Genomic DNA, 22846 nt, shown 5'->3' on the forward strand with positions numbered 1-22846 from the left:
GTCATTATGTAAAAGAGTCAATACACCCCTGGTTTTAGAGACATAGGATGCCATGTAACTGCGAGAATAGTTGGCATGGAAGTGTTTGGGGGAAGAGGACGTGGTGAAGTGGGTTTCTTGTAAACTAATAATGTCTGGAGTGTGTTTCAGGTAATCCATGAATGCCTTCCTCCATTTCGTGGGGGAATTCAAGCCCCTCACATTATGAGAGAGGAGACGACACAAAGTGAGATCGTGATCTTGGTGCTAAGAGGCTGAATAGTAACATCAGGCAAAGAGAACAGAAGGCAGTGAGACACTGGAGCTGAATAGCAAGAGAGCACAGAGGAAAACAAGTAGGGAGAGATGAAGACCCAGGACAAGACAGGGGCGGAAGGCCGGACATTAGAAGACATGAAAAACATAACAAGATACAGAGGACAAGAACTGAGGGGAAAAAAAACAAGTAAAACACAGAGCAGAAGGATCAATGGGAGGGTAGACCTCATCATAGCAATCCAACAGTGACCTCTTAGGGTCCAACACTTCCCACACATCAGGGACAGCATGAGAGTCCAACGGCCCAGGATTATGGAAAACCATAAACCTAAACCCTGGCTAGTATTCAATAGGGTGCTCTTCAGTTACAGGTCCCCTAAAGCACCATAGTATAGGTAGTAGGCCGGTAAACCAACATAGTCAACTATAATCCTGGCAACAGTTCACAGTGAAGTCCCGGACAACAATAGGTGAGTGGGAAAAAAGTTAAAAGAACATCGGTAAGTTCTGAACATAAGATGAGATCCAGTAATCATTCGGAGTCAGACATCATCCAGGTTTCTGTGGGTGAGAGCGGTGTTGCTTATGCGGCATGTCAGTGCGCTGCCACATACGTTTGAGGGCCGGTGACTTGGAGGGTGGAGCAGCTTGGTTGTCAAACGGAATATTCTCCCGATATAGTATCTCCATGGCTTCAGAGGGAGTGCGCACAACATATGTCTGAGAGCGTATCTGGAACTGTAGATTAAAGGGGAACCCCCACTGATAGCAAACCTGGGCTTTTTGTAATGCAAGTGTGACCGGTCTCATGTTACGTCTCCTCTGAAGGGTGGAGGGAGCCGAATCAGCATACAGGTGAACTGAAGGCGGCAATCCCGGGAGTGGGGCGACATTTCGTGCTGCCTGTAAGATTTTAACCTGCATCTCCGGGTAGTGCAAGAGGAGGGCAACGTCTCTGGGGATGTCGGGGGCCTTTAGGGCGGCCCAAACCTCTGTGGACACGGTTCAATCTTAGTAATGTTGAGTCCACTTGTGGTAATAACTTGGTAAAGAGGTCTAGCGCCGCTGCTGTGAGGTCTGTATGCGTATATTTGGCCACGTATGCGTATATTTGTTCTTCGCGACCTGTTCTCCAGGTCCTCAATTTTTAGCTCAATCATGTCCATGCGCTCAGTATGCTCCGCCAGGAGCGTGCGGTCATTTTCAATTGCATCAACCAGCTCATCCGCTCTCAGTTCAATATCTGACACCCTCTGACCCAGTTCACCCACCTGCTCTGTGAAGTCCGCCACAGCCTTTCCCAGTTCAGTCTTGAAGAGTAGCTGGATGGAGCGGTACAGATCAGCAGGATTCAGTGGGTCAGCAGGTAAGGGCAGCATTGGGGTAAAATCAGCTATGTCCTCCTCCTCGGCAGCCGGCGGGCTGGAGGCGTGCGAAGGAGTCGGCGCCATATTGTATTTAGGGCCCGTTCTGAATATTTCGGGAATAGTCTGTGAGAGCGCTCTCTGCGACCCGCCAAACTTGTTCTTGTCCATGCTGGGGACTTCACCGGAGCTTTAGGAGAGGTGAAAGGTCGGTGGAGCTGGATTAACAGCGCTGAGGAAGCTGTATCCCGGCCGGTGGCGCGGAGCTCACAGAGGACGCATCTTTCCTAGTGAGTCACGCGCATGTGCCCTCCTTTTCCTCCATTTTTATGTTGGATGACAAATCTTGTTTAACCAACAGATTTAAATTGCATTAATTTTATTATCATGCCCAATTTGTTACACAAGCCTAAGAAAAGATGGAAGGATAGAATATTTGCAGAATTGGTTCTTTTTTATTTTAGGTGCATTAGTGCAAGAAGAAATGACTGCTAAGATAGACAAATTACACTCATATAAGAGACATCTACTTTGAACTTTTCTTAGCGCGCACAGAAGACGCAGGTTTATAATCTTATGTTGAGCCATAGGACTTGCTCCCTATGCAACCACACAGTGATGGAAAGAAAGATAGAGAGGAAGAGGCAGACACCAACCACTGGCAGTGCCTTCGTGATTGGCGGCTCACTGATGGGTAGAGTGAATTTATGTTCTATAGAAGTGCTACTGGCAGAATATCTGGGAGCAGTCGGAGATTCAACAAATCCGTCTCAGTCAAATAAAATGCAGTGAGGAATGCCAGGCACGGGCGTGGGAGATCTGTTTAAGAAGAGAAAAAAAGAAACATTAAAGGAAGGATTTTCTCAATTACACACATGTAATATTCTTAGGTACTGTAGCCTGAACATGTGCAAGATAAGCTTAGGAAATATTACAGTGAGCAGCAGACAGGGTGATGCTATGTGCCCTGTTGTTCTGTCTATCCAGACTGTGACGGATCAGTTGTTCTTAGCAGTCAGTAGCTGTCAAAATATGCTGGGAGTCGTAGTTTTGCAACATCCTGGGAGCCAGAATTTGGGGACCAAAGCCCAAGAGAAGCATTTTGGTTCTGTACAAATAACAGTCAATGGGGGGGGGGGGGGGGGGGGGATGGAAGCTGACAGTGACAGGGACAAGTAGACAAGTCCTCCATGGTCTACAGAATGGCTGTCAGTGGTTGAACGGAAAAGCTGACAATATACACCTGCTGCTGAAGGAGACTTCTTAGTTATATTGCAATGTTCCTAGAGCTTTTCTGCTCCTTTTCTCACAAGCAGTGCAGACAGAATGATGCTTCTCTTGGCTGCTCTACAGTAAAGAATAATAAAGCTACTTACTAATATAATATTATTAACTATAGTGCAGAGATCTTTCATATATTCTGTGCTGTCTCCCTTGCTCTGAATGCAGAGCTCCTGCCCCCCCTCCCCTCCTGTCAGCATGGAAAAAGATCAGTGATGTGAAAGGGGGGAGCTGGTATTACTGCTCCTTAGATTTATGACTCATTAGAAAAGGCAGTAGAAAACCATTCTCAGTCACATTAGTTTTTGTCAGAATGGGGATACTACAGCCTTAACTAATGAGTCTTATGAGCAGTAATACCAGCCCCCACCCCGTTACATCATTGTGCTTTTTTTTTGATACTGACAGAAGGGTAGGGGAGGGGGGACAAGAGCTTTTACTAGAGAGAGGACACAGATGATATGGAAGATCTCTGCACTGTGACTAATAACATTATATTAGTAAGTTGCTTTATTATACCTTTTGACACTATGCACAGCTTGTTTATTTCGCTGGACAACCACATTAACAGCATGTAAATGGCCAATAATGATATATATATATATATATATGTTTTTTTTTTTTATCTGTATGGTGAATGCAATATTTTATAGTTCATAAGGTTGAAAAAAGACCATCAAGTCCATCAAGTTCAACCTATAACCCTAATGAGTCCCTACTGAATTGATCCAGAGGAAGGAAAAAAACTCCTTCCCGACTCCAAATATGGCAATCAGAATAGATCCCTGGATCAACCTTCTGTCCCTATAGATCTAGAATCCATAACCTATAATGTTGTTATTCTCCAAAAATGCATCCAGACCCCTTTTAAATTATTTTACCGAGTTAACCATGACCACCTCCTCAGACAGTGCTGGTCTTTCCTCTAAATGTAGAGGATGCCCCCTTGGTATATATACAGTCCTAGGTATAAATAGATCATGGGAGAGATCTCTGTACTGCCCCCTGATATATTTATGCATAGTTATTAGGTCTCCCCTAAGCCTTCTTTTTTCTAAACTAAATAACCCTAATTCTGATAATCTTTCTGGGTACTATAGTCCTCCCATCCCCCGTATTACCCTGGTTGCCCGTCTTTGAACTCTCTACAGCTCCACTGTATCTTTCTTGTACACTGGTGCCCAGTACTGTACACAGTATTCTACGTGTGGTCTGACTGGTGATTTGTATAGCGGTAGAATTATTTCCTCCCCATGTGCATTACCTTACATTTATCACTGTTGAACCTCATGTGCCACTTCCCAGCCCAAACCTCCAACCTATCCAGATCCATTTGTAACAGTGCACTGTCCTCTATAATGTTTACTGCTTTACATAGTTTAGTATCATCTGCAAAGATTGAGAAAAAAGAAAGGGTTTGTACTTTCAGCTCACCATTTGCCAGGATATAAAGGGAGAAGATGTCCATTTTTGGGGAGCACAGGAAACAAGAGCCAAGCCATATCCTTGGTTGATACAATCCAATAGAGAAAGACAATAGAGAAAGAACATATTTGTTTGAAACGCGTCGGTGGACGTGGGTTTTTAACTCACTAGAGCACTTTTTTGTTACATGTGTTTTCCTTTCATAATTTTTTTTATATTATATGAATTAAAGTTACCTATTTTTAACCATTTTTGGTGGAGCTGGAACCACTGTCTTTCTCTATTGATCTGCAAAGATTGCTACTTTGCTATTCAACCCCTCTACAAGGTCATTAATAAATATATTAAATAGAACAGAACCCAAGACTGACCCCTGTGGTACCCCACTAGTAACAGTCACCCAATCAGAATAAGTACCATTAATAACCACCCTCTGTTTCCTATCACTGAGCCAGTTACTTACCCACTTGCACACATGGGGCAGTTGGTTTAGAAAATAAATTGTAAACAATCTTTTGGATCATTCTTAGTTTAAATAGAGCTATGAAGAGTGTCTGTTACTCGAGAGGACCCAACACATCCATGCTATTCATGAAGTGGAGATTTATCAAAACCTCTGTAGAGGAAGAGTTGTGCAGTTGCCCATAGCAACCAGATTGCTTCTTTAATTTTTAAAAAGGCCTCGGAAAATGAAATACGCGATCTGATTGGTTGCTATGGGCAACTACACCACTCTTCCTCTACACAGATTTTGATAAATCTCCGCCGAAAAGTCAAATGATTTTAATAACAACTATACAGTTCTTTCATTTGCCTTTGGGGGTGCTGCAGGAGAATTGAACACTTCTTGCAGCATTCACTCTCAGCTTATTTTTGGGGGACCCTTCTTACAAAAAGAACACATATAGGGGCTTATGTGCGCTAGAAACTTTTTGATTTAAAGTGGACTTTAAAATAAATGGGTACTAAATGTCTTCCACTTTTAGAAAAAAACATAATAAAATACTCTAAATTTAAAGGAATTTAGCAGTTCTTGCAGCCAAAAAATAATTGTTTTTCCTTTGTTTACAACCAAGAACACAACAAATTTATACAGTGTGTAATTCACCTTCAGGAGACGGCCGGTTCCGAAGTAACTGTGGAAGGTTTCCTTTCTTGTTTGTGTGTTTTTCTTTTTTTTTTTCTTTTTAATTTTACTACGGCCACTAAAATAAGCATAGATTTTCTCAGTGGGGAATAAATGATTCTTCTTATTTATAGTGGGAGCTCAGCTCATTTGTGTTTTTCATAACAAGCTCATGCACTACATTGTTACTGAATTATTGTTACCCTTTCCATTGTGACATTTTTCCAATGCAATTTTCTGCTGAGACTGAACTGGCAAACTTGGATCTCATTTTGAAACACAAACAACACATCAGGATTGACTAAATGCAGATAGCATCAGATTTTATTATCGGTTCGATTAATGGAGGCTGTGTAGCTGTTCATATTGCTCATCAATAGCGTATTGTGTACATAAGTAAATTCCTGGCACTTATTCACACAACACAATAGATCAAGCTGTACATACTATAGTCAATGAGATTTTAGAGAACATTTAGAGTATGGGGATACAAGTCTGCTTCTGAGGTCGGAAGGTAAGAAACCTATATAGCCCCCCCCCCCCCCCCATTTTAGCAAACACATTGGGTCACCCTAATATTATTGTGTGCAAAGAAAGAGAGAAAAGGGGTGCCTATCATATTGTACAGTTTAGAAATCTCACTTAAAAAAAAAAAAAAAAAAATGGAAATTTTGCGTTAATAGAGTCATTTGTTCAGAACCCTCATCTCATGGCCATAGTGTTGGCAAAGAGCGTCTCTCGTTCTGGAAAAATTGATATGTCCTACATTACAGACATTTGTTTAATATGAAACAACAATGAGTAATGCCCAGTTTCCCCTGTGGAGGTGCTGTAGGGAAATCAAACAGTTACTGCCAAGTTCATGACAGTTTACAGCTAATGCTAGGGGCCCATATAGGAGATCACCATATAACCAGTTATTTATCAAGGGATCTTTCTGAAAAGTAGGAGTTTTATAAAACAGAGAATTTCTTTAATATAGTCAATTACCTCGCACCACCTCTGATGTCCAAAACTAAAAGGGTTGCATTGCTTTATAGAGCCTGGTCAAATCTCTATAGGTAGGTCTGAAGGCTCCAAGGAGCAATGCAACACTTTAAGTTTTTAATATCGGTGTTTGTCCAAGGTAATGGACTATATTAAAGGGATTCTCACATTCTCACTACATTAAATTCCCACTTTGTGGAAGGATCCCAGGAAGGATATGCTGTTCATTTTTATCAGCATACAAAAGGAGTGTTGTCTCTGGCTTTTCCCAGTTTACAGTGCAGCCCGAGATATTAAATCACTAGTGAGGTGTTCAAAGGGAGCCTGTCTGCTTCAATGGGTGGAGCGGCCGCTGGGTGGGAGTGAGATCATTCTCCGCAGGGCTGCAGGAAATGCAGTTTTAAGCACACCACACATAGAAGGGAGCTCATCTATGCTGCAATGGGTGGGGTGACTAATGTGTAGAAGGGAGAAAAGTGTCCCCACACTTACAAGGGATTTTGGGACTTGTAGGTGGATGGAGGGAACTCCAGCAGGAAACAGCCATTTCACAAAAAGATAGCCACAGAGTTATGGTGGACTCACAACACAGCCATTTAGACCCAAGACAAACAGATCCTTTCTAAGGATGTACATTACTGCCTGGCAGGTAAGTACTAAAGTAACCTAATGTTGGATAACCCCTTTAAGTACTATTTACCTTCAAAATAAGTTTAAGCAAGCTTGTAGACTCCATTATGTGATTTACTGCGCATTGAATGTTAGAAGATACAATTTGGTTGGATTCCCCCTTTAAATACTGTACATAAATATTGTCCAAATTAAAAATGTTTATATGAAATACTTCAAGCAGAACTTTTAATATTTTTTTTATGATATTTCAACATTTAAAGGTAAATTTACACCAGGAAGGGAGCATGAGATACAATTTCCCATATTCTCATTAAAACTGATGATTAAAAAACATGACTTATTAACCTATTGTCGCACATCGAGAGCACATCATCGAGGATAAAGAAGCTCTCCTCTAACATTACAAGAATATGGGAAAAATGTGGTGCACATTATTAGGACGATCTTTCAGGATGTTCTTGAAGAATGATGAAAAGAGACAGAAATATCTTGTGGTCAGGAGGTGACTTAAGCTTTGGGAGGAGACGCGCTGACAGTAGATTAGTAACAATGAGATTATACAGCAAGAACAGATGCAGATAACATCAGCGGCATCTGCATAGATAAGAGTGGATGGAAGGGAACTAGAGTGTGCAGACAGTATGCTCATGCTTTGCATTGATCGGTCAAGATCTTATCTCATAGTCAAAGGACAAGAAAATGGAGGGATTAGGATTGTTATTGATCTACAATAGAGCTCTGTTGTGGACTCATTGACATCATGTAATAATATGATCATTGGCATCCAAACTAGAGAATTACAAGTAAGTTTTATATACAGTACCTTTGTGTGATAATCCTGTTATCCAAAATGTTGAGAATCTGGCACAAATCAAATCCGACTGATTCACAATAAAACATAGATGTGTCTACTGAAATTATTACTGTGACGTCATTGCACGTAAATCGTGAAAGTTGAGGAAATTCTGTGTATAAGCTTTACAATAAAGTTTTTTTTTTTCAACACTTTTGGGAGGTTTTCATCAAGAGTGGTGTTAGTGAATGTCTGTTTGCCCCATCAATTACTGTGGTGGAAACTGTGTACCAAATGTATTACATGGCGCACAGAATGTGATAAATCTTGTGATGATCACATTTCTTACTTCAGTACTCCACTTTGTATGGTGATTCCTCTGCAAGTGTTTGTGCAATGTTTTATTCCATGCAACAAAATGTGCAACTTTTTAATAATGCTCTTTGCAGTCGGTTTGTAAGCCAAGGCAGGGCTGGTGTAGATTTGTGCCTAAGTTAGCACAGTTGTGACAAAATATGTGACGAACTGAAAAGTTGCACATCATAAATTCCTGACCACTGCATGATATCAACTGCAATCACAACTTGGTATGTTCTTTTTGAAGAGTCTTCTAAAGCAAAAGTCGCAATGAAACAGCATCGGAGACAAACTGTGCGACAAATGTACATAAAACCAGGGTAAAACAAATGATACATTCCCCCATTATGCCTATTTTTCTATGCTTCTCAAGTGCAGTCCTAAGTTCCCCCAACAGGTCATGATTTGAGGATATCTCCTATGGAGAACCCTTGTAGTGATGCCTGATGTTCTGACCAGAATTCTATCACTTGGGAAAGCCTCAGGAAATCCTGAAAATATGACCTGTTGGGGGACTGTCTTAGACCATCAATGTTTGATCAATCTATGGGACCCCCAGGATTACTTTAGACCATGAAAGGTCATGGTCACGATTCGGCTGGCTGGAGGTGGATCATCTGTGCCAGAGAGGGATTGGCGTGGACCGTGTCGGTGGACCGGTTCTTAGTTGCTACTGGTTTTCACCAGAGCCCGCCGCAAAGCGGGATGGTCTTGCAGCGGCGGTAGCAACCAGGTCGTATCCACCGGCAACGGCTCAACCTCTATGACTGCTGAGATAAGCGCGGTACAAGGGAGTAGACAAAAGCAAGGTCGGACGTAGCAGAAGGTCAGGGCAGGAGGTCTGGAACACAGGCTAGGAACACACAAGGAAACGCTTTCACTGGCACAATGGCAACAAGATCCGGCAAGGGAGTGCAGGGGAAGTGAGGTATAAATAGGGAAGTGCACAGGTGAAGGTACTGATTAAAACCCATGCGCCAATCAGTGGCGCACCGGCCCTTTAAATCGCAAAGACCCGGCGCGCGCGCCCTAGGGAGCGGTGCCGCGCACGCCGGGACAGCACAGACGGGGAACGAGTCTGGTAAGCGGGTCGGGATGCGCATCGCGAGCGGGCGCGTCCCGCATCGCAAATCGCATCCCGGCTGGGAACATTATCGCAGCGCACCCGGTCAGCAGGTCTGACCGGGGCGCTGCAAATGGGAGAACGCTGTGAGCGCTCCGGGGAGGAGCGGGGACCCGGAGCGCTCGGCGTAACAGTCATCTTTATTTGTCTACACAGTCATATGAGCAATTGTACCTGGTATTGCAGCTCAACTCTCTTTATTGCAGCAGATTCTTTAGATTGGTGGGAGTCCCAGAGGTCAGGCAAATTATTATAATTTTTTTTTTTAAGTAGAAATTTTTATTTTCCATAAGAGAGACAAACAAACAGTTGTGCAGTAACAAGCAACTATCAATTTAAAAGTTAACAAAAGACAATAGGGTAGGTACCTCTGAGCTATAAAACAATCGCAGTGGTAGAAGGACTGCAAGAAGTCATGTAAACACTTAGCTGTATTGACCGTATGTCATTCAGGAGAGGTGTGTACCCAGGGGTGTGTGCGGTGAGCTAGAACAACTATCTGTCCAAACGAATTTATAGAAACTGTTCAGAGAGGTCAAGAGAAAGGAAAGAAAGAGAGGGGCTGGGGCAACAGGACAAAGGAAGGGGAGGTGATAGTAAAGGAAAGGAGGTAGGAGAGGGTAGGAAGAGAGCAAGTGACAACGAGAGTGGCTAGAGTGGTACAGGTAGAGCACTGGTGGATTCTTCAGCGCGGCGTGGAGGCTCGTCCCCCCCCCCCCCGTGTGGCTGCGATCTTGGGTTAGGGACTCAACACACCTAGGAGGCCTCCAAGACCGGGTGGGTAGGGGGTGAGGTGTACAATGTTCTGTATGAGTCAGTAGATAGGAAGGCATTCCATGGGCCCCATATTAGGTGGTGTCTCGTTGCCTGGTGCCTAGTGTCAGCTAGCAGCTCTTCCATCCAGTGGAGGTGGGAGAGTTCCTGAAACCAGGATGAGAGTATAGGTGGGGAGACAGATTTCCAGTTCCTCTGAATGACTGTTCTCGCTGCTAGGACCATGAAGCCTGCAAGGCGTGCTTGCCATTTCGGTAAAGGAGACAGGAACATGGATAGCAGGATGGGGCCGGGGAGCTTGGGAAGTCGGATGGATGTCAGCTTGTGAATGAGGTCTAAAACTTGGGACCAGAAGGAAGTCAGGGCATTACATGTCAGCCAAATGTGTGTCATGTTTCCCCCAGGTTCTCCGCATCTCCAGCACGTGTCAGAAACACCGGGTAAAATTTTGCCAGAAGGGAGGGGACTCTGTACCACCTAGTTAGTATTTTATAATTCGTTTCCTGAGCCTTGCAGGAGGTGGACAGTTTGTGGCATTGCATTAATGCTTTCCTCCAGTCCCCGTCGGAGAAGCCCAGTTCCCTCTCCCACCCGCTTCTTTAAGGTAACGGGGTGGTCCGTAAGGTGTCTAGTAGGAGAGCATATAGAGAGCTAATCGGACGGAAAGTCCTATCAGAGGCCACACATAGCTTCTCAAACGAGGAGAGGGTACGATGTAGATGGAGGGAAGATTTGGAAGTCTTGTAAAAGTGATTTAATTGTGAACATTGGAAGAATTGCGTGAAAGATTTAGGGGGGGCCACCACATAGGACATCAAATGTTTTAAGGGAGGTTGGCGTGAGGAGGTGGAAGAATGTGGGAGAGTCAGCCCTGGACATCCCTAAGAAGTGAGAGGCTGAGAGCGCCGCTGGAAAGAGGGGGTTGTCAAAAACAGGCGTTAGTGTGCCATCGGGAGTGTAGATCGCAAGGGGGGTAAGGAGTGTCGTTTGATGTATGCAATCGTGGCCATGACCGGGGGCAGATCTGTGGTGAGGTGAGGAGGGAGTTTTTTATCAGGAAGCCACAGGAGCGATTTGGGGTCTAATGAAGTGGCCTCACATTCAAGGGCTATCCAGAGTTAATTCGAGGCGGGCGTGTGACAATCCAATACTCTGGCTAGGATCGCCACCAGATGGTAAAGAATGAAATGAGGGAGACCCAGGCCACCGTCAGTTTTGCGCATGGATAGGATTTCTCTGTTGAGTCTCGGGTGTTTATGGGCCCAGGCAAAGTCAGTGAGGAGGGCAGAGATCTCCCTGAAAAAAGAGCAGGAGAGGAGAGTCGGTATAGCAGAGAACAGGTAAAGTAGGCGGGGTAGGACATTCATTTTCAGGATGTTAATACGTCCTATCCAGGAAAAGTCTCTGCGCTCCCAACTGGCAAGGTCCGACCCCAGCATTTTCAACAATGGGGGAAAGTTTAGGGTATAGATATCAGACAAGTTGGAGGGGATATGGACACCAAGATATTTGAAGGACCTGTCACACCACTTGAAGGGGTACGTAGCACGGAGGTGACTGACCACTTCAGGAGGGAGGGTAATATTGAGGGCTTCGCTTTTGGATGGGTTTAACTTGTAATTGCTATGGTGAGAGAATGTGCGTATGGTGGAGAGAAGAGAGGGAAGAGATATAAGGGGGCAGACAGGTATAGCAGGAGGTCGTCTGTGAAGGCGGAGCATTTGCACTGGCACGAGGGGGTCTGGAGACCCCTGATGTCTTGGTTTTGCTGAATGACGTTAAGCAGATGTTCCAATGCACAAAATGTATAGAATCGGGGATAGAGGGCAGCCTTGCCTCGTGCAATTGCGAATGTCAAACGGAGGGGATAGGAGGCCGTTTACTCTAACCTGAGCCTGGAAGCTGGAATAAAGAGCCATTATACGAGCCCTCATCAGGGCGCCCATCCCAATCTGAGACAGAGTGGTGTCAAGAAAGCCCCAATCCACACGGTCAAACGCCTTTTCGGCGTCGAGAGATAACAGAAATACGGGAGAACGGGTTTTTCGAGCATAGTGGACGGCAGAGAAGGTACGGAGAGTATTATCTCTCGCCTCCCTTCCGCGTACGAATCCCACTTGGTCCGTGTGGATTAAGGCTCCCATATGGGTAGCCAGTCTGTTTGCGATCAGTTTAGCAAAAAGTTTTGTATCCACGTTAAGAAGGGAGATGGGTCTGTAGTTTTGACATTGGGTGGGGTCCTTACCCTCCTTCGGGATCACCGTGATGAAGGCTCTTAAGAAAGATGTGGGAATAGAGGAAGATCCTGAGATAGAGTTAAAAGCTGTGAGAAGGGGAGTAGTCAAGTTGTCACGAAGGGATTTGTAGAATTTGGCTGTATATCCAACTGGGCCGGGGCTTTTACCCACTGAGAGGGCCGATATAGCCGCTGTTAGTTCCTCTGGGGTGAATGGGGATTCTAGGGAGGATATGGTGTCAGCCGAGAGGCAGGGAAGCGCCGTGGAGGAGATGTATTGTGTCATGTTGTTTATCAGTGTTATGTTGTTCATCAGTGTTAAAATTTGAGATCGTTTCTGTCAACTCCTGTAGGCATAATGGATCCAGGAGAAGGGATTCATTCAGGTGCCAGGTGGCATGGGGCTTGGCAAACGAGGGTAGCGTGAAGGAGAGGTGTACCGGGGCGTGGTCAAAAAAAGGTGATAGATCCTATCGAGGCTGACGTAATTGAGGGAAGGAAATGGTGGGAACAGAAAATATAGTCGATGCGACTATAAACGTTTCAGGCGAATATTTATGTTCGATCAGTGGTCATCCATGTTTACTCCAGAGAGAACCCCTCTAAATACTTATGTCTATATCAGACCTAGTCTGCTCTGTTTCTAACATGTTTGGTGATGGAGAGGAGATGTTGGTCCCTCCAGACCTCTATATCAATTACAACCTCTTCAATCCCTATGAGGCGGTGTCCAGGATTTAGAAGTTAGCTTATATTGTCCACTTCTGGGTTGGTATTGCAGATCGTACACTTGCTATGATCTTCTCCCTGCACATCATCATATAAAATATATAGTACTTTTTGTCAGGGAAGCCATTACTCTCATCATTGATAATACTTAACACATTACTGAGCTCTACAGCAGCTCTTCATTCCTTCCCATTTGTTTCTCCTCCCTCAAATTGTTAAAGCAAGCTTTTCCCATTAAAGGGATTTTCTCCTTACAACTTTAATTCCAACTTATTATGTTTTTTGGCTGTGAGAATACAGAGCAATCTACACAAGGATTCTGTTACATCGGCGGGGAGGTGATGGACACAGATTGTTTATTTTTTCGTTTTTGTATGAAAGGAATGGGATGCTTAACAAGCCGGCAACTTGAGGCAAATAATCAATGTATACTTTGGTTTTATGGATCCCAGCTTCTTGCAGTCAGTTAATTCACTTGCTGAGATATTTTATGATGCTCTATAAGGGGATGGTGAATAGAGATAGCACTTGCCCTTTATACCCAAACACTTAAATGTTTTAATCAGACATAGAATTTTAACTCCTGCTAGCCCTTAGTGGTTGTCTAAGTGCAGGGTATTAATAAGACACCCCCTTTTAAGGCACATGAACCTTATAGAGGGCGTCCCACTCTGGCAGACCATGAATTCATTTGAATGTTTCCACTTTTTTGCCATATTTTCAGCCCTGAAAAAAAGAAATGTTCTTTTTTGTAAGGGCTGGAACTATGGACCAAAAAACTGCCATTTTTTTTAAACTATAGACAGTAAAAAAAAAATAGGTCATGCCACTTATTTTTTGGGTGTAAAAAAACATGATCTAAAATCTTTCACAGTGTGAGTCTCTATGGGAGAAGCGGAGACACAGGAGCATAGGAGGAGCAACCAATCAGCTCTCTTCTTTCATTTTTAACAAGGCCTCTGCAGAATGAAAGAAACAATCTGATTGGTTGCTATGGACAACTGGGCAACTTTTCCTTTGCACAGGTTTTGATAAATCTCCCCCACAGTGTCTTTGCTTCTCCTATAGAAATGAATGGAGGGGGCGTGTTTGTACTAGTTGACCTGCTGGGTATGAAATGCGCTCTAGCAGCGCAGAGCCTGGGCCGAGCTGGGGCCCCATACGGGAGATCACGGGGTGTCCCAGTGGTTAGACCCCCCGCGATCAGACATCGATCAGACATAAATTGCTTTGCACTGAACATCTTCTTTAATGTGTATTGGGCCTCCTTACTCTCCTCTGATGACACACCAACTACTTTGTTCTGAGTGAGATACGCCACCTCCACCATAGATGTCTGGCAGCGGCTTTCTCCCATCTCCCCAGAGTTTAAATACATCTGAGTGTGTTTGTCTATGGGGGAAGGGGGGAGTTGGAGACAATGCATGTCCAGCTTTATGGCACCCAATACAATCATCATCATCCAACTCACTCCAGGGCCTCACATGATTTTTAGAGATTCTCTGGTGTCTGGTATTGTGCCAAGGGACTGGCGCAAGGCGAATGTGGTGCCAATCTTCAAAAAGGGCTCTAGGTCTTCCCCAGGAAACTATAGACCGGTAAGTTTAACATGCATTGTGGGTAAATTGTTTGAAGGACTTATAAGGGATTACATACAGGAATACATAGGGGATAATTGTATTATAAGTGATAACCAGCATGGGTTTACTAAGGATAGAAGTTGTCAAACCAATCTAATTTGCTTTTATAAAGAGGTGAGTAGAAGCCTTGACAGAGGAATGGCTGTGGATATAGTGTTTCTGGATTTTGCTAAAGCATTTGAAACTGTCCCTCACAGACGTCTGACAGGTAATTTAAGGTCCTTGGGCTTGGAAACTTTAGTTTGTAACTGGATTGAACACTGCCTCATGGATCGTACCCAGAGAGTGGTGGTCAATGATTCGTACTCTGATTGGTCCCCGGTAATTAGTGGTGTACCCCAAGGTTCAGTACTCGGCCCGCTGTTGTTTAATTTATTTATCAATGATATAGGGGATGGTATTAACAGCTCTGTTTCTATCTTTGCAGATGACACCAAGCTTTGTAGCACGGTACAGTCTATGGAGGATGTGTATAGGTTACAAGATGACTTGGATAGACTAAGTGTCTGTGCATCCACTTGGCAAATTAGGTTCAATGTGGATAAATGTAAAGTTATGCATCTGGGTACTAATAACCTGCATGCGTCATATGTCTTAGGGGGGGGATTAAACTGGCAGAGTCACTGGTAGAGAAGGTTCTGGGTGTACTTGTTGATCACAGACTACAGAATAGCATGCAATGTCAGGCTGCTCTTCCAAAGCCAGCAGGATATTGTCATGTATCAAAAGAGGCATGGACTCAAGGGACATGGACATAATACTCCCCCTCTATAAAGCATTGGTACGGCCTCACCTGGAATATGCTGTTCAGTTTTGGTCGCCTGTACATAAAAGGGACACTGTGGAGCTGGAAAGGGTGCAGAGACACGCGACTAAACTAATATGGGGCATGGAACATCTTAGCTATGAGGAGCGATTAAAGTAGTCTTGAGAAGAGACGTTTAAGGGGGGATGTGATAAACGTATATAAGTATATTAATGGCCCATACAAAAAATATGGAGAAAAACTGTTCCAGGTTAAACCCCCCCAAAGGACGAGGGGGCACTCCCTCCGTCTGGAGAAGAAAAAGTTTAGTCTCAAGGGGCGACATGCCTTCTTTACCATGAGAACTGTGAACTTATGGAACAGTCTACCTCAGGAACTGGTCACAGCAGGAAAAATTAACAGCTTTAAAACAGGATTAGATACATTCCTGGAACAAAATAACATTAATGCTTATGAAGAAATATAAAATCCCATCCCTTCCCCAATATCGCGCCACACCCCTACCCCTTAATTCCCTGGTTGAACTTGATGGACATATGTCTTTTTTCGACCGTACTAACTAACTATGTAACTATGTAACACACAGTGTATAAACCTGCTATGTTATAAATCATGTTCACACTATAAGGAAAGAGCTACACATAGGTCCCATTTCTACATGGATCTTGTTTTTACATCACTTACATATTTTTATGTATTTCTTCCATGAACTAGAAAACTCAGGATGAGCAATACTGTAGGACTGTTATGGAAGGGCACAAATTAGCAAATTGGAATGATAATATAACTTTATGTTCTATTGTACATATCCTCCATAAGCAATTCTACTGGATATCTATGGGGGTTGCTGACTAAAAGAGCACTAAGATACAATAGCTGCTACAGTTGTGTTTTAGGCTTTTAACTATTATTATTCTATTTTTGTAATATTGATGATTTCCTAGAATTCAATAACCCAGTTATACGGGTAAATGGTGAAACATATGCTGCCTCTGTTCATTACAATATACATGTTGTAACCTTTCTGTGCCTAGAACAAAGCCCCACAACCGACTCTCCTACATCAACAGGATGTGACATAGAAAATGTTTCCCCCTCGGAGAAATCCCTTTGTGCGTAAGCTAAAGCCGGCTTGATAGGAGAATTTCAGGAACAAGGGACCTCCATAAGGTTTAACTTTATTGTAGATTGTGTTGAAGTGATGTATTGACCGTCAGAAATCTGATGACAGATTGCTCGGGGTGCGGCAAAGAGTAATTTCGGGAGCCGTGGGGAGGAGGGAGGTGATATTTACGCAGATTGCATAAACACACGTGACAGTCGGCAGGAAGCGGACGTCGGTTTATAATCATTTTACATGACAAAACTTCATGTTCTTGTAGATCCAGTTTCAGAATTTTTACAAGGGATAAAAGGAGATAAATCACCCTAAAATTTGCAACTCAATTTCTCTCGAGTAAGGAAATACCTAATATGTGAATGTCAAGTACTCTGTGGGTGCACTAGAGGGCTCAGAAGGGAAGGAGCGACAATGGGATTTTAGAGAGTAAGTTTTTCTGAAATGGTCTTTGGGGGGCATGCCAGAACAGCAAAAAAAAAAAAAAAAAAAACATGGCATACTATTTTGGAAACTACACCCCTCAAGGAACGTAACAAGGAGTACAGTGAGCCTTTACACCCCACAGGTGTTTGCCGACTTTTCGTTAAAGTGTAAATGAATAATTTTGTTTTCCCAAAAATGCAGTTTTTCTGAAAAACAGGAGAAAATGCCCTCCAAAATGTTTAACCCCATCTTTTCTGAGTATGGAAATACCCCATGTGTGGACGTCAAGTGCACTCCGGGCGCACTACAATGCTTAGAAGAGAAGGAGTCAATTTGGCCTTTGGAAAGCAAATTTTACCGAAATGGTTTTTGGGGGGCATGTCACATTTAGGAAGCCCCTATGGTGCCAGAACAGCAAAAAAAAAATTAAAAAACATAACAAGGGGTACAGTGAGCCTTTCCCTCAGGCTTTGCAAACCCATCAGGTCCTGGGGCCTTATCTGGGGGCAGAGTTTTAATCACCAACTCAACCTCATGTAGTGAAATCGGAGATTTTAGTGTCTGGAGGTCAGGGTCTCGTAGACATGGAAGATATATGTCTGCTAAATAAGCCTGTATGTCGCTCTCCAGGGTAGGAGGGGTAGGTATAGTATCCCTAACGTTATATAGTCGTGAATAATATACTTGAAAGACGTTGTTTTTTTCTGTAGGTGAATACAATTTGTCATTAGTGGAGGGATGAAGGAGGTAGGGTATTCTACTTTTAGTGTGTTGGGCTTTCAGACGAGAAGCCAGGAGCCTATCCACCTTATTGTTTTGTGAATAGTATGTGGCCCCTAGTTTACCGTGTACCCTTTCATACAAATCCAACAGGTGGCCCCTGAGATCCTGCCAGAGGACTTTTAGCTCTACAGCCAATGCCAGGGAAGGAGCAACTTTGTTAAAAGCTTCCATCCGTCGGAGCCGTGCAAGAAGGTCCGCTAGTTTTGTTTCTTTGTTACGTTTAAGAATAGCTCCCTGTTTGATAAATACCCTCGCATATAGGCTTTATGAGTATTCCAGAGGACCATTGGATCCGTGTTCGAGGGGTTGTTAAATTTGAAGAATTAATGAATAAATCATCCTCTAACTGTTTGCTTTGTTGGGGAATGGAGATGAAGAATGGTCTACTTCTCCAAAGATACATTGGGGGAGTACTATTGGTCTCTGAAATCTCTAAAGTAATGGCAGAATGGGTTAAATTAAAGTCGCCACACATTAAAAGCCTGCCCTTCCTAACCTTATTAATTTTATACATACATTTCTTAAAGAAAAAAAGTTGGTACTTGTTGGGGGCGTATAACGACACCAGAATATAGGACATATTGTTTAACATACAAATAAGGATCACATAACGTCCCTGAGGGTCAACATTTTCTTCATTGGGGAGAAGGCTATAGTATTCTTTATAGCAATCATTACTCCATGTGATTTGGAATGAAAGTTTGAGGGAAAGATGTTAGGAAAAACTACATGTTTTATCCTGAGTGCATCCCTTTGTAATAGATGCAACTCCTAGACACAAAGAACATCACAATTGAGTGACCTTGCCTCTCTCCACAGATAAGTCCTTTTCAACTATTCAGACCGTTCACATTGATACTTAAAAGGAAATTGCATTATATAATAATAAGAAAAGCATTCGATATGTCAAAACTGGAATATCTTGGGCGGGGAGTACGGGGCACCTCCCAGCGAGGGCGCCCGTAGCCATCTGGAACAAGCAATGTGATTGAGTAGGCTGAGTGAACTGACACCAAAAAACACATAAAATAACAACATAAACATGAAGCAACAAAAATTGCCTAGAGAAAACATTTGCAGAAAGGATATATAGAAAAAGGTAGCAATATCCCTAACAGAATATCTGGGGGAAAAGTCCAGGCTGCAGCCTAAACTGGAACACATTCGTCCCACTGATCTGCGGTGGGTTACACTTTATGGATCTTGTTGCAGGCAGAGGATGAGGGTCCCTCTGGGAGGTGAACAGGTACAGTATGTTCCATTTGCGAAATGCCTCTTTTCCTTCCTCAAGCGATTTTATAATGTGGAGCTCATTCTTGTAGGGGACCAGAAGCGCACCAGAAAGCCCCAGCGATATGGCATTTTAGCTTGTCTTAGGGAAAGTGTGATTGGAGCAAGAGTACATGGTACATGGTACATGGTACACAATGTGCATGGTCTATTTCCAAGTCCCTTTCAGAGCAGGAGGGGAGAGTAGCTTTGATCAGTGAGCGCACATAGTCTGAAATGTCCCCAAGCGGAACCAATTTAGGGTTATCGCGCAGCTTAATACTGTTGCACCAACTCTGGTCTTCAAGATTTGCCTCTTTTGCACGCAGGGTTGCCAACTCATCCTCTAGATCATTGCTTGCTTCCACCAGAGTGCTGTATGATGTAGGAAAGGAGCCAGACTTCAGCTCAATGTGGTCATCTCTGCCTCACAGATCATCCACTAAAGAGCGCAGAGGGTTAATAAGGGCCTGCATGTCCATGATCATAGACTTGCGCTGCAGTAGGAGCATATCTTTCATTACCGAATCCGTTAAAGGGGTTCTCCGGTGCTTAGAAATCTTATCCCCTATCCAAAGGATAGGGGATAAGATGCCTGATCGCGGGAGTCCCGCCACTGGGGACCCCCGGGATCTTGCACGCAGCACCCCGTTTGTAATCAGTCCACAGGGCCGACGGCGTGTGACATCACGCCTCCGCCCCCGTGTAACGTCACTCTTCGCCCCTCAATGCAAGCCTATGGGAGGGGGCGTGACAGATATCACGCCCCCTCCCGTAGGCTTGCATTGGGGGGCAGAGCGTGACGTCACACGGGGGCGAAGGCGTGACGTCACACGCCCTGTGGTCGTCGGTAATCGAACACGCTCTGGGTACTGATTACAAACGGGGTGCCGCGTGCAAGATCCCCAGCGGCGGGACTCCCGCGATCAGGCATCTTATCCCCTACCCTTTGGATAGGGTATAAGATGTCTAAGCACCAGAGAACCCCTTTAAGGTGACATTAGCTACAGGTAAGGCCAAAAGAGCATCCTCACCCCCGGAGGCAGGGAGGTCCGGAGAGTCCCGGGCAGAGGGAGATGTTGAGGGAGCCTGTGCCTCTAGGCGAGGTCTCTGCTTGAGCGGGCTGCATGAAGGAGAAGCGGCCGCTTGTAAGGGAGTTTGGTCAGCACGGGAACGGGAGTCGCAATTCACCATAGTATCAGCTCCTGGTCTTCCTCAGTTGTCTTCCGTAAGAGATGAGCAACAGTGTGGGGTCTGACGTGGACCTTTGCAGGTTCCGTTCCAAAGAGTGATGGGGAGGGACGCCATCTCTGCAGACTGGGCTGGGCAGTGCTCTCCTTCAGACTCGTCACCATCTTGCAGGCAGGACGCATCTCTGAAGAAGTAGAATTTGGTGAGCTTAATCTGGTTTACTAGTTTCTTTCTCTGAACAGGCATGACTGTTAGTGGTTCCCACAGTGGCGTGAGAAAAATCGAGTAACTAGAAGCTGTTTAAGGTCGCTTCTTGAGGTGTTAACACCAGAGCTCAGTCCCTAAGTGTGCATCCAGGCAGGCAGCCAAGCCACGCCCCTTGTTCTCTTCTTAATCGTGCAATAATTCAGACTTTTTGGGACACCCTGGCCCAAGGGCTATACACCTGAGGACTGTTAGGTTAACTAAGTTAGGGTTATCTTCAAAAAGACCTCAGGGCCCATTATTATGAAATTGAATAAAGAACATATCTTTTCTGCCCTCAGCACTGTCCTCAGAATAGGAGTCATAGACATGGTGTGACTATAAGCAGGCACAGGCATAGCACTCTATAGTATTTTATGTCACCTTGCTGGATACAGTAAACTCTCCATAGTCTTGCAATTAAGTTTGGCACCTTAAATTATGGCCCATAAATAGAACCCAAATTTGGGTCAGTGAAATTCTTATTTTGTATGTCATAATGAGAATGCTCTATTAAAGTTTTATCATATTCTTTATCTATGGTCTAGTCTTTTATGTATTTCAATTCTATCCATCCATACTGTTTAATTGTTTTTTATATATGTATTTTTCTTATTATTCTACAGTATAAACTTAAATCAACATCTACAATATATTAATCTATGGCATGCGGATGTCTGTTTTCCAGCCTCAACAAAAAACCCATTCAAACCCTTGACATCTGTAGATATAAACATGCTGTCCTAAGCCAAGCAGGTCAATGGCTCTCCAAGGAGAGATCCCAGCGGGTGATTGACAAAAACAACACTTTAGAGATGTCTTAATAGACATGTCTTCACCGCTGCGTCACTCCCCTCCCTTCCGAACATGCCACCGTTGCATTTCGATGCTCTGCTGAATGCTTTTTTATTTATTTATTATTTTTTCCCCACTTTTATTTGATATTCATGTTCTGCTTGTGAATTCTAAAATAATATTGACACCATGGAGGAAAAACATCTTGTAAAAGTTTGAGCACCACAAGACTGCAAAGTGGGAGATGAATTTTCATTTGACAACGTCAAACCATCTGGCACTTGACTTGTTAATGGCCTCTGTCCAAAATTCGCGATTCGGCTCGGTAGATGACGGGACACAATCTAAAATTTTGTACAGGATCTAGAATAGAAGCCAGGCTACAGATCTTCTACTACCTGTGATATGTATTTTATTATCATGTATAGTCATAAGGAACCTTAGGTTTGAAGATACTTTAATTATGATCTTATGGCAGGGTTTCCAAACCCAGCTGTTGCAAAACTACAAATTCCAGCATGCACTATTTTAGGGGATTGCAATGTGGGAGATTGTCTTATAGAGTTTTATTATAACTTTAATTGTGATCTTAAGGCAGGGTTTCCCAACCAAGGTGCCTCCAGCTGTTGCAATAATACAACTCCCAGGAGTTGTAGTTTTTCAACAGCTGGAGGTGCACTGGTTGGGAAACACTGTCCTTGGGGATTGCACTGTCCACAATATTATGTACATCAATACATTCCCACTACTAGACAAGGTAGGCAAATGGATGAGAAGTGTTATTATAGGGGGCTTACAGTCCATTCATGGTCTATGGAGCTGCCAGAGGTAGCAGAGCACAAAGACTCAATGCTCAAGACTCTAGGGTCAATAGCTGGGGGTCCCAGTGGTCAGACCCCTGTAATAAGACACTATAGAGGACATTTATCAAGGTATTTAGAGCCTTTTTTTTTTTTGCTTACTCTGGGCACACAAAAAGTCGCATGTGCGCCTAAACACTTTTTTGTGCAACTTTTGTGGGTAAGCAAAAAGTAACAAACAGTCTTACCTAAGCAAATTTCAGTTTTCACTTTGCAGTGGTCATGTATTTATGATGTGCGAAAGTCGTACGTAGGCAAATAAAAGCTGAAATCCCCTTACAAAAAAAGTCACAAGTCTGCTCCAGGTCTGACCTGGAGTACAAAACGCCCGTACATGAGCAAATGTAAAAAGTCGCAAAAAAGTCTCACAAAAGTCACAAAATTTATCAACCAACTGTGATAGTATGACAAATACGTAGCACATAAGCAAAACTAAAGCAAAAATAAATAAAAATAAAAAAATGCCTTCAGAACTTGCTTACCAAAGCACATAATGATAAATGTCCTCCTATATTATTTGGAGTAAAGGAGTGGTGGAGTATTCTTGGCAGAGTGTACAACTCTTGGAATCCGACTTTCTGGCTGTAAGTGCTCGCCAAGCAGGGATAGCATGTTTAGAGGGGAACACTCCTCTCTTCGTTAGGACCTGATGGAGAGAAGAGTAGGCCTC

At 43.7% G+C, this 22846-nt stretch overlaps 1 protein-coding gene and 1 long non-coding RNA gene across 4 annotated transcripts in view; one reads left to right on the forward strand and one right to left on the reverse strand.

Moving 5' to 3' along the window:
* Positions 1-22846, forward strand: part of TAFA1 (TAFA chemokine like family member 1) — a 460778-nt gene that overhangs the window by 149278 nt on the left and 288654 nt on the right. The window lies entirely within an intron of this gene.
* LOC130275930 (uncharacterized) lies at positions 1271-22843 on the reverse strand. The gene is made up of 3 exons (XR_008844960.1): positions 22659-22843; positions 4338-4408; positions 1271-2441 (listed from the first exon to the last, which is right to left on the reverse strand). It is a non-coding gene; the product is annotated as an uncharacterized LOC130275930 (long non-coding RNA).

Source organism: Hyla sarda, chromosome 6 (genome assembly GCF_029499605.1).
Source record: "Hyla sarda isolate aHylSar1 chromosome 6, aHylSar1.hap1, whole genome shotgun sequence".
In the NCBI taxonomy this organism is placed as follows: domain Eukaryota; kingdom Metazoa; phylum Chordata; class Amphibia; order Anura; family Hylidae; genus Hyla; species Hyla sarda.